Raw genomic sequence first — 12,003 nt, 5'->3', positions numbered from 1 at the left:
CCATGAGGATACTGGTCGTGTGGCCTGTCGCTACGCTCTGTCCGTACCAGCACAGAGTAAAGCTGTTGTTTGGGCCCGGTTGCCGGCCCGGCTCATGGGCCCGAGAGTTGGGTCCTTGTTGAGCCAAATTGGGGATTGTCTGTTGAGGTGGCCCGAGGACTCGCTGTAGCCCATCAGGGATGAGTTGCTGTAAGAGTACGGAACGGGAACCCCTATACGGTCAACTTGTATTGCCACCAGCGGTTGGCCCGAGTTACCTCGGTGAGCCCCCAGCAAGTAAAAGAAGAAGAAGTTCATTTCAGTCAAGTATGTCCCACGGTAGTCGAGGTGGCCATCGTACGGGTGGATCAAAGAGCAGGCCCTCTGGAGAGGAGATGCCGGCCCACCTGGCGGGGGAACCTCTGCATGGGGAAGGATTGGAGGAGGGCCAACAGTGCCAGCTCTGGGTTTTCTGGGATTAGTGGCAACATGTGTTCGCCACCCATGATGAGGACTATGGTTGTACCGATATCGTGACGCACCAGATCCCCACGGGTGATGCGATACCAAGCCGAGAGCGGTATCGTCCTGTCCCGCCAACGCTCTATTCAGAGGTCCGTACCCTGTTGCAGGGGATGTTGGAGAAAAGAATCATCCGTGAGAGTAGCAGCCCCTGGGCCACGCTGATAGTCTTGGTATGGAAGAAGACTGGGGCCTGGAGGTTCTGTGTCGATTACAGAAAGTTAAACAAGGTAACCAAGAAAGATGCTTTCCCGCTGCCGCGGATAGAAGATTTTCTCACTGGACTGACCCAGGCAGCGTGGTACTCGACTCTGGATCTGGCCAGTGGGTATTGGCAGGTTTAGGTAGCAGAGGAGGATCGGGAAAAGACTGCTTTTACTACCCCCTTTGGGCTATTTGAATGGGATAGGATGCCATTTGGCCTTTGTAACGCCCCAGCCACCTTCCAGCGGCTGATGCAACGGTGCCTGGGTGGGCAGCTGGTGGATCCTGCATCTGGACGACGTCATTGTCTATTCCCCAGACTTTGCTTCCCATTTAATACATCTAGAACAAGTGTTCAGGGCCATGGAGAGGTATGGACTCAAGCTGCAGCCGGATAAGTGCCAGCTATTCCGGAAAGAGGTAAAGTTCTTGGGCCATTGCGTAAGCACTGCCGGAGTCTCCCTGGATCCGGAAAAGGTGTCAGCTGTTCAGAGGTGGGAACCCCCAAAGACTGCCCGGCAAGTAAGGGCCTTTTGGGGTTTTGTGGGTTATTACCGGCGATTCATTAAAGACTTCAAGATTGCCAGACCCATAAACCAACTGCTCATGGGAACTGGACGTTCTCGAGGTCAGGGTCCCCCTGTTGTTGCTTGGGACTCTGCTTGTGATGCCGCCTTCCAGACGCTCAAGCAAGAATTGTTGCAGGCCCCCATTTTGGCCTATGCAGACTTCACCCAGCCCTTCATCCTGTATACAGATGCGAATAACTTTGGGTTGGGAGCAGTGCTCGCCAACGGCAACAGGGAGTGGAAAGGGTTATCTCTTACGCGAGTCGGAGTCTCCATCCAGCAGAACGGAATGACGCCAACTATAGTTCCTTTAAGATCGAGCTGTTGGCCCTTAAGTGGGCCATGTGTGAGAAATTTAAAGACTATCAGTGGGGAGCGAAGGTACTCGTTGTGACGGACAATAATCCTTTGGTCCACTTACAGACGGCCAAGCTGGGAGCTGTGGAGCAACGCTGGGCTTCCCAATTAGCCAACTACGACTACCAACTACAGTATCGGCCCGGGCCGAGAACATACAACAGCCGACGTACTCTCCCGACTCCCTGCGTTTGCTGTTGGTGGTCAACAAACGGTGTCCTACCCTGAGGTGGGCGGAGAACTAATGGTGAGAGCGGTGGAGGCTCCCGGGACTGATAAGGACGAGATTGCCACAAGCTGGGGCTGGGACCCGCAACGGTGGAGGGGGCTGCAGAAGGCGGACAGTGATCCGTCAGCAGTTCAGGCCTACCTGGAGCAAGGGTGCCTACCCGGAGTTGTAGAGAGACAAGCTCAGACACAAGCAGTGAGGCAGATCCTTGAATAGTGTGAGAGGCTAGTTGTTTAAATGACTCTATGTGTATTGAAGAGGTGTTATACAGAGAGGTTTTCCAGTCTCTTCTGCTTTGTGGGGCAAAGTACCGGAGTCGATAGAAAGTCCTGCAGAGACTGACACCGTCCAGAGACCACGCTGGTGAGATACATAACCTCCTCTCTGCCTGGATCCCTGTTGGTCGAGGATTTACTAGGTCCACTTTGTTCCGTTGTGAAGCTCTGCTGTTTGAGCGTCCATGTGCCTAGACCCTTACGAAAAATAACCATGGTTTTATTATAGTAAAACTGTAGTAACCCATGGTTTTTTGGCGTATTGACTGCCATTTGTAAAACCACAGATTTACTACAAATACCATGGTTAAACTATGGTTAATATAGCAAAACCATGGTTAATTTGTGGTTACTAGGGATGTCAAATTTCGATTATTTCCATGATCGATCGTCGTTTAAATTAACGATCAATTAAGCGATTAATCGTTAACCATAATACTGTAAAATGCGTCTATTGCAGGCACGCAGTCAGCGGTATGACAGGATGTCCAAAAGCCACACACAAAACGCTTTCTCACTTGAATTAAAGAGGTTTTAGTCTGAATAAAATGCTAGTAGCAGGATTATAAAATGAATAGATGCGATTATGATCATTTGATAAAATGAAGAGAGCGCGCCATACTTTTGAGGTCATTTTACTTTGTTGACAGTTTCCAATCCCGCACGGAGAACGCTGAACGCGCATCTTTAAATGGTTTTGTGGTGCTCGTTGTTGTATTTTAAAGCACAATTGCAATGTTTTCAACTGACATTATTGTATAAAATTATCCGAAATGTGGAGCGTGTGTGACTGCGCTGCACATTAAGTGAACTACATCGGCGCTGCTGCACCAAAACACAGTTGCTCACATTAATTTGATCCTGCTGGATTCTGTCCTAGAAAATGTCAGATTTTTAAAAATCCGGCATACAGCGCATTAGATCGTGACAGTGCATGCGTGCAGAAGAGGATGAGCGAGCCCGGCTTTGGCTAGATTTATTTGGAGGTTATTGCTCATGTCTCATTCGGCACAAATCGAAATGTTTCCATATTCGCAATGTATTTGAATGTTAAACTATTATTTATAATGTAAACTAGGCTTGTACTTAACACGCATTCGCATATAGACGGAAAAGATGATCCTCTTCATATGAGCAAAAACGTCCTTGGAACAGCAGAGAGGACCGGTATACTACGGTCTATTTAAACTGAATGCTCCAGGAATGTGTCGGTCACAGCGCCTATTAATCGCTGTTTTGAATCCAGCAATTATTTATTTAGAAATGATAAGATCTGATTATGACAAGTGTGGTATAAAAGCTTTGTTTATTAGAGGAATAATAGGTTAACTGGAAAATGTTAGATCGCGACCATGCTTTTGGACCCCATAGTCTTCATTTACGCGGCTTTGTTCTGGTTTGCCGGTTGGTCACGAATTTCCACAAATTCAGTATATTTAGGCATTGTTTCTTTTCCTAAATCTTCATAGTCTAACCCTCTAATTTCCCAGGTTTATTTTATTATCTTTCGCTTTTAATAACTGTTTTCGCATCTCTTACTGTGGTAAACATGGGAAGGGAAATTAAAGATTTCATGAATTAAGAATTCGTTCGATTTATTAATTTGTTCCCTTATTTAACTTAAATCATGGGTTATTTAAGGAACAAAATTAATGAAACATGGACAATTGCCACATTAATAATTCGTAGGAATGAATTAACAAGTTGTAGGAATGAATAGACTACCTGTCCTGTCACTGTGTCCCGCAGCCCTGCAAAGCGCACGATATAAAACAGTTATCTGATGAAATGATTAGTAACTACATTTCTATTGCATTTAATGTTGAAGAACTTTTATGTTGTTTCTATTTTAATGTACTTTAAAGTTTAAATCACATTAAAAGCTTAATTTGTACATTGTGAATGAATGATGATGCTTTTATATATCGTCACCGTCACTCACAGCCGCTCGCACGTGTTGAGTGCGCATGAGCCGCACGCAGCCCAACATTGAATCGGTTAACCGACCATCGACAGCCTTAATCGATTGCATCTCTTATCGACAATTAATCGATCATCGATTAATCGTTGACATCCCTAGTGGTTACCATGGTTTAACTACAGTAGCCATGGTTTTTTGGTTTTATTTGTAGTAAAACCATGGTTAATTTTCGTAAGGGGAGTCCAGCATTCACTGAAGAGAAACCATTACACGCTACCTGCCCCTTTCACTTGAGCCATGAGAAGATACGACGATTGCCCTCTGCAATATTCTTGTTCTTAACCTAATAAAACAAAGCCTTTTATTCTTTTAACTTTGATGTCCTGCCTTTTTACTGGTTTGCTCCTTGAGGTGTCTTTTAAGGGGCCGGTCACAAATCCGCACCGCATCGAGTTAAAAACATCTCAACTTTTCAGAATGCCGCAAGCGCAAGAATATCAGACATGAACCAGGAAGTTGGTCACCAGATCACACGGTAACCAGTTAAACCGTAACACCGGAGAGCGCCAAGATGTTTTCCTCTGAGGTGCTCATGCATCCCAGTTGTGCTGCCGTGGTTCATCATATCGGTTTTGCAAAGTGAACCAAGGGCCATTTTATTTGTCCTTTTGTTTATTTGTCCATTCCCAGTATGCCATTACGCGAGATGTAAACAAACAGTGTGACTCGTAATCGATGACGTTGACAGCACTAATATATATATATATATATATATATATATATATATATATATATATATATATATATACAGTCAGGTCCATAAATATTGGGACATCGACACGATTCTAATCTTTTTGGCTCTATACACCAACACAATGGATTTGAAATGAAACGAACAAGATGTGCTTTAACTGCAGACTTTCAGCTTTAATTTGAGGGTATTTACATCTAAATCAGGTGAACGGTGTAGGAATTACAACAGTTTGTATATGTACATCCCACTTTTTAAGGGACCAAAAGTAATGGGACAGATTAACAATCATAAATCAAACTTTCATTTTTTAATACTTGGTTGCAAATCCTTTGCAGTCAATTACAGCCTGAAGTCTGGAGATCAATTAGACATCAGCGTACGCTGGGTTTCATCCCCGGTGATGCTCTGCCAGGCCTCTACTGCAACTGTCTTCAGTTCCTGCTTGTTCTTGGGGCATTTTCCCTTCAGTTTTGTCTTCAGCAAGTGAAATGCATGCTCAATCGGATTTAGGTCAGGTGATTGACTTGGCCATTGCATAACATTCCACTTCTTTCCCTTAAAAATCTCTTCGAATGGTATCGAATCGTATGGTAACGCCCCTTTTTGGGGGAAAACAAATGGATTCCTTATACAGAACTCGCTCCAGGGACCTTTTGTTTTTCATTGTTTCTGAAGTGTACATGCCTGTCAAACACAATTACAAACAGATATTGTATAATATTTATATTGTTTAGTCCTAGCCTGCGAATATTTCAAACTTAAAATCAGTTAACAGCCAAGGTTGCATGCCTAATGAGAGCTAACGTTAATCACGTAGCTACTAGCAGCTTCATATTTCTAACTACAACAAAACTGTCAATAGCTTAAATCAAGTGAAATATGATCCAAGTAAACCACCGACTCCTATTGACATGGCCTCATCGTCTAGTTTATCATACTGTGAGTATGTTAATGACAAAAATAGGCTACTTGGTGATTCCACGAGATAATGGTAACGTTAAATGTCCATATTTGGCCAATGCCTGGGGTTATTAATCCAGTTTTCGACCATTTCAAAGGGAAACCTCTGTAAACACCGTATCCAGTAGCTTCTTTAAATGCCTCGGTCCTCAGCCCGCAAAGAGAGTGTGTATATTTCTGCCATTTTTGCTATCAAGAAAGTAGAGCGAGTTCTTTATCAGGGGAATCCGTTTGTTTTCCCCAAAAAAGGGGCGTTAACCTTCGATGACGCAAAAATTGCGTTGGTCTATAGAGCATCACAGTCCCGCCCACAGCCCGAGAGAGCTCTGGTGCCGGAAGTAAATTTCCCTGGAACAACATCCTATGGACAGATGAGACAAAGATCAACTTGTACCAGAGTGATGGAAAGAGAAGAGTATGGAGAAGGAAAGGAACTGCTCATGATCACCTCATCAGTGAAGCATGGTGGTGGTAGTGTCATGGCGTGGGCATGTATGGCTGTCAATGGAACTGGTTATCTTGTATTTATTGATGATGTGGCTGCTGACAAAAGCATTAGGATGAATTCTGAAGTGTTTCTGGCAATATTATCCGCTCATATTCAGCCAAATGCTTCAGAAATCATTGGTCAGCGCTTCACAGTGCAGATGGACAATGACCCGAAGCATACTGCGAAAGCAACCAAAGAGATTTTTAAGGGAAAGAAGTGGAATGTTATGCAATGGCCAAGTCAATCACCTGACCTAAATCCGATTGAGCATGCATTTCACTTGCTGAAGACAAAACTGAAGGGAAAATGCCCCAAGAACAAGCAGGAACTGAAGACAGTTGCAGTTGAGGCTTGGCAGAGCATCACCGGGGATGAAACCCAGCGTATGCTGATGTCTAATTGATCTCCAGGCTTCAGGCTGTAATTGACTGCAAAGGATTTGCAACCAAGTATTAAAAAATGAAAGTTTGATTTATGATTGTTAATCTGTCCCATTACTTTTGGTCCCTTAAAAAAGTGGGATGTACATATACAAACTGTTGTAATTCCTACACCGTTCACCTGGTTTGGATGTAAATACCCTCAAATTAAAGCTGAAAGTCTGCAGTTAAAGCACATCTTGTTCGTTTCATTTCAAATCCATTGTGGTGGTGTATAGAGCCAAAAAGATTAGAATTGTGTCGATGTCCCAATATTTATGGACCTGACTGTATACACACACATTTATCACACATTTATATATTACTGGTGGGCCGTTATCGGCGTTAATGTGCTGCGTTAACGTGAGAAATGCATTAATCAGGCGATAAAAAAAAATACCACCGTTAGTCTATTCTCAAAGTTGGGTTGAGAGCTGGGTCTATACTAGGCGAGCTATGATGACTTTTACCTTTTTAGCATTTTAGCGCAAATGTATACCTAGCCAAATTGCACTGTAGGGTGCGAGAATTGCACTGTAGGGGTCGAGAGTCTTTCGCACCTGTGTGTATGCCTACAGTGAAATTACCACATCAAACATGACGTGCAAAGATGGATGCAGCTGGGACCGCAACCGCGTGAACGCTGGAATCCATTAACATGGGTGCGTAAAAAAAATATGCAACGCATACGCACTGCAGACAGATTGTGTGTGAAACAGACATAAGGTTGTTTGCACCTTGTGCAACGTGGAATTAGTTTAGAGCTTTCTCAAGCAGTTTGTGATACATTTTGTAGCAGGAGATGAGCCCCTGGTCTAATGCACCACCTGGCTTGAGAAACCCGTTCTCAAAGACTTACTTTTAGTCATTATTTTATTTGGGTAGCACTGAAGGCCTTTGGCAGAATTCAAATGAACCATTTTAATCTAGATAAATTCCAAGATTACAGTGAGATTAATCTAGATTAAAAGAAATAATATATATATATATATATATTTTTTTTTTTTTTATTTATTCATTTTAATATGTCATTTTAGACGTTATCTCGTTACATAAAATTATCAGTAAATAATCCACATAAATAAATGCATAATCAGAACTTGCTATAGAAAGTACACTGTAAAACAACCAGATTACAACATCCTTAATTTAGATGTGAATACTGTTTACTCGAAATCTGCAAAACTTCCATAGACCAACGCTACTTTTGCGTCATCGAATGGTAACGCCCCTTTTTGGGGGAAAACAAATGGATTCCTTATACAGAACTCGCTCCAGGGACCTTTTGTTTTTCATTGTTTCTGAAGTGTACATGCCCGTCAAACACAATTACAAACAGATATTGTATAATATTTATATTGTTTAGTCCTAGCCTGCGAATATTTCAAACTTAAAATCAGTTAACAGCCAAGGTTGCATGCCTAATGAGAGCTAACGTTAATCACGTAGCTACTAGCAGCTTCATATTTCTAACTACAACAAAACTGTCAATAGCTTAAATCAAGTGAAATATGATCCAAGTAAACCACCGACTCCTATTGACATGGCCTCATCGTCTAGTTTATCATACTGTGAGTATGTTAATGACAAAAATAGGCTACTTGGTGATTCCACGAGATAATGGTAACGTTAAATGTCCATATTTGGCCAATGCCTGGGGTTATTAATCCAGTTTTCGACCATTTCAAAGGGAAACCTCTGTAAACACCGTATCCAGTAGCTTCTTTAAATGCCTCGGTCCTCAGCCCGCAAAGAGAGTGTGTATATTTCTGCCATTTTTGCTATCAAGAAATTAGAGCGAGTTCTTTATCAGGGGAATCCGTTTGTTTTCTCCAAAAAAGGGGCGTTAACCTTCGATGACGCAAAAATTGCGTTGGTCTATAGAGCATCACAGTCCCGCCCTCAGCCCGAGAGAGCTCTGGTGCCGGAAGTAAATTTCCCATTCATTTGTCCCATTGACTTTTGGAAAAATCCATATCTAAAGAGTTTTAGAGCATGTGTGAGGATAACCAGCTACGGCTGAACTCATAAGCATATAACATATCATTTCGAGTGAAAAAATTAAGAGAAAATTAAAAAAAAGTCAAAGGTACAAGACTGTGTACATATTTTCATTTTGAGTGCAGGAACTACTCATCCCATAAACCACCGCGCCCCATTGAATTCGACTGGAGCCACAACCGCGAACGAGGCAACGAGCCTTTTGAGCGACTTCCAAATCTGATGACGGCTGCTCGCGCGAACTTTTTCCTCCAGTGAATTTTATTTTATATAGTGAATGTAGTGAATTTACAATCGTGTAAATAAATAGTGTTTTATATAGGTATTATGTGTTGATTTTTTTATTTATCATCGTGTATTTTATATATTGTGTGCGTGTGGAAAGTGGTTAACAATAACGTCAGCAACATGGTGCAGTGCTTTGTACCTGACTGCAATCACCGCTCAGTCGTCAACACATGTCGTTGCCATAACACAAATGTTCAGTAAATGCACAAAAAGGTATGCCTAGGCTAAATATTGTTTTGACAGAGCATAAAATGCTTGATATAACTCATACCATATGGCATATGAAGGCTACAGTAGCCTAGCTAAGTTACCAACCTCCCTGCAAAACTCTCATGGCAGCCAAGGAGATCATGATTGCACTGATAAGTCTACCATGCAAAAACGCAACACAGGTTTTTATTTTATTTTTTTATTAATAATCTTCAGTCTTCACGGACCTTCGTGGGGTTTAACCAGACGGTTTCACAAGCTCCACCTACTGTCTATGGCTCCACCAATCAGATGCAACACTGTGGGATTGTGGGATTGTTCAGGATTGTGGGTAATGAAGTACTTAGCCAAGACATCGCGAATAAAAGGCATTTATATAAAAACAAGGTTAGTGCCCCATGATCCTTTTGCGTTTATATGAGCATATACTATCGTTTAGTAGAGCCGTAGCTGGTTTTAAGTCTGGCTTATACCCCAAATGTCAATGCAGAAATTGCATTGAATTTTTACTTCCGGCACCAGCTGTGGGCGGGACTGTGATGCTCTATTGCAAAATAACTTTGAAATGCTGAACCAACCGCGTGTTGTTTCTATGACAACCAGTATGTGAATGGAGTGTGAACAAGGGGATAAAAATCCATATAGCAAAGTTGATGAATAATTTGATTTGCAGCTGCGAACACGTGCACTCACGCACATGCGAAGCTACAAAACAACTGGGTATAAGCAAATATTGATCCTTCCAAGTCAACATCCCTGGGTTTAGCGTTAAATAAGCATACGGCTTTTATAGTGCGTATGACCCCGACTACACCACTGATGGTGATAAAGATGATAACAATAATAAACATAGTGTAGCATGTTCAAAATGTTGTTGTGTTGTAGATAACAATGTGCTCTATGTTAATGTTGCACTTTATTCATTTTTGTGTTGCAAACTGTTATTGGATGTTCGAGTTGGATCTGAAAAGAGGCTCCGCCCCTGTGTGTGTGTAAGGGGAAAACGAAGAAAAAGGATGGGGAGAAGAGTGCCTCGCTGGTTCAAGTGCGGTTCTCTTGTAAGTCGGGGTGTGTACGGCGTGGGTTGTGGCCGACAACAGCCCAGATAAACACCCCTTGTTCATTAACCCTAAAACCGTATTCTTGACAAATTTGGGCAAAATAATTTTGATTTGTTTTTAAAAAATACTTCCCTTGATCTGAGCGGTACAAGACTTGGTTACTTTTCCTAAGTTTGCCTCCTGAACACACACACATTTTTTTGACTCAATTCTACAATGTTAAGTGGGTGAAAAAAAAAACTCCTTAATCTTGTATTTGGGTCAAAAATGGGCACCCATAGAAATGAATGGGAAAAACTGTAATTTAGAGCATTCTTGTTTTTTTGTAAAAATAAATTAATAGATCCAATACAATGCATATCTAACATACACACAAATGAAGGGCTGATCCTGTACAACATTCTCATCATGGCAAAAACTCACACTCATACACACAAACAATGCATTCAATGAGCCTATGACAGAGCGGGGCTAATGTCTGACCATGTTTTTTGGTATGATCCAATCATCCACCTGGCTCATCACCCTCTCTCTCTCACACACACACACACATAAACAATGATCTACATTAGAGCATAATTTACATAGAAAATATGGTACTTTTTGAGGTAATTAAAAAAAAAAGCACCATAAATGGATAGACAAAACTTTATCGAAGACAGAGATATAACATTTATAATAAATAAAAAATAGGATCACACCTGAGTCCTCTGTGCCCACATTTGTCCACAATTACAGGATTAAGGGCTATAAAGTGAATACGGTTTGAGGGTTAAAACGCCTCATCCTTGTCTGAGAACGCTACAATATGTAGAATATCAGTATGTTGGCTTTCTCTAACCAGCATAATTACTGTCTAAATAGCAAATACACACATTAGCACATGAACGTATATGTTTCTTCTTCAGCGGTGCGTCGCAAAAAACACGTGACTAACGCTACATGCATGCACATGCACTAAATTTTGAAATACGTCTTCATATACCTTCATATAAATATAATATATGTCATTACTTGTGATTACCGTGTTTATTTGAGAAAGATGTCCCCAATTGTGCGGTCTATTCCTCTTCTCTTCGAAACAGGTTTATCACAAGGGTTGCCAGGATCTTTACAACAAAACCCGCCCAATTGCTACTTAAAACTAGCCCAAAACTAGCCTAAAACTAGCCCAATCGCGTTTTGGCCGGGGGCGGGGGTTCCAATGTGTAAACTATACGTTGTTGTTTGGTTTAGTTTTTTGTTATTGTTTGTTTTTTTGTTTTTTTTTGTCGGGGTTACCCTGGTTAATTCGAATTCCATTGGTTAAATATGACGTTACTGGGTTCGCTTCAACCAGCGGCAACAGCGTTAAAGTAGGCTAATCCGCGAGAAAACCGCGGACTTGGCAACACTCTTCTTCTTCTTCTTCTTCTTCTTCTTCTTCTTCTTTGTTTTAACGGAGGTCGGCATCCAACCATAAGGTGCATTACCGCCACCTACGATACAGGAGTGTGGGCCTGATTAACTACCTAACAGATAATAATAATAATAATAATACAACTCTTAAATTCTGCTAATTAAGCCAGTTTCTTTACCTTCTTAGGTAATTTATTCAACTTTTATTATGATTATTATGACTATTAAGTATACCTTTAATTACTTTGTTTCCTAATTTCATAACCTCATCTAGCTTACATGCCTTCTTAGCTAAGACATCAGCAACTTATTTCCCTTTAATGTGCTTAGGTATATGCTATTGTCACATTTACTCTCTGAAGTCTA

At 41.6% G+C, this 12,003-nt stretch overlaps 1 protein-coding gene across 1 annotated transcript in view; it reads right to left on the bottom strand.

Annotated features, from left to right (window-relative positions):
• The window catches only part of LOC113084027 (PC4 and SFRS1-interacting protein-like), a 48,043-nt gene extending 36,377 nt beyond the window's left edge, over positions 1-11,666 (bottom strand). The window contains exon 1 of the mRNA XM_026254759.1: positions 11,264-11,666. The gene's annotated coding sequence lies outside the window, so the exon portion shown is untranslated. The remainder of the gene's footprint in view (positions 1-11,263) is intronic.
• Between the last annotated feature and the right edge of the window lie 337 nt (positions 11,667-12,003).

This window comes from Carassius auratus, unplaced genomic scaffold (genome assembly GCF_003368295.1).
Source record: "Carassius auratus strain Wakin unplaced genomic scaffold, ASM336829v1 scaf_tig00039592, whole genome shotgun sequence".
NCBI lineage: Eukaryota > Metazoa > Chordata > Actinopteri > Cypriniformes > Cyprinidae > Carassius > Carassius auratus.
The sequence above is the reverse complement of the archived record's forward strand: the minus strand, read 5'-3'. Positions and strand labels throughout refer to the sequence as shown.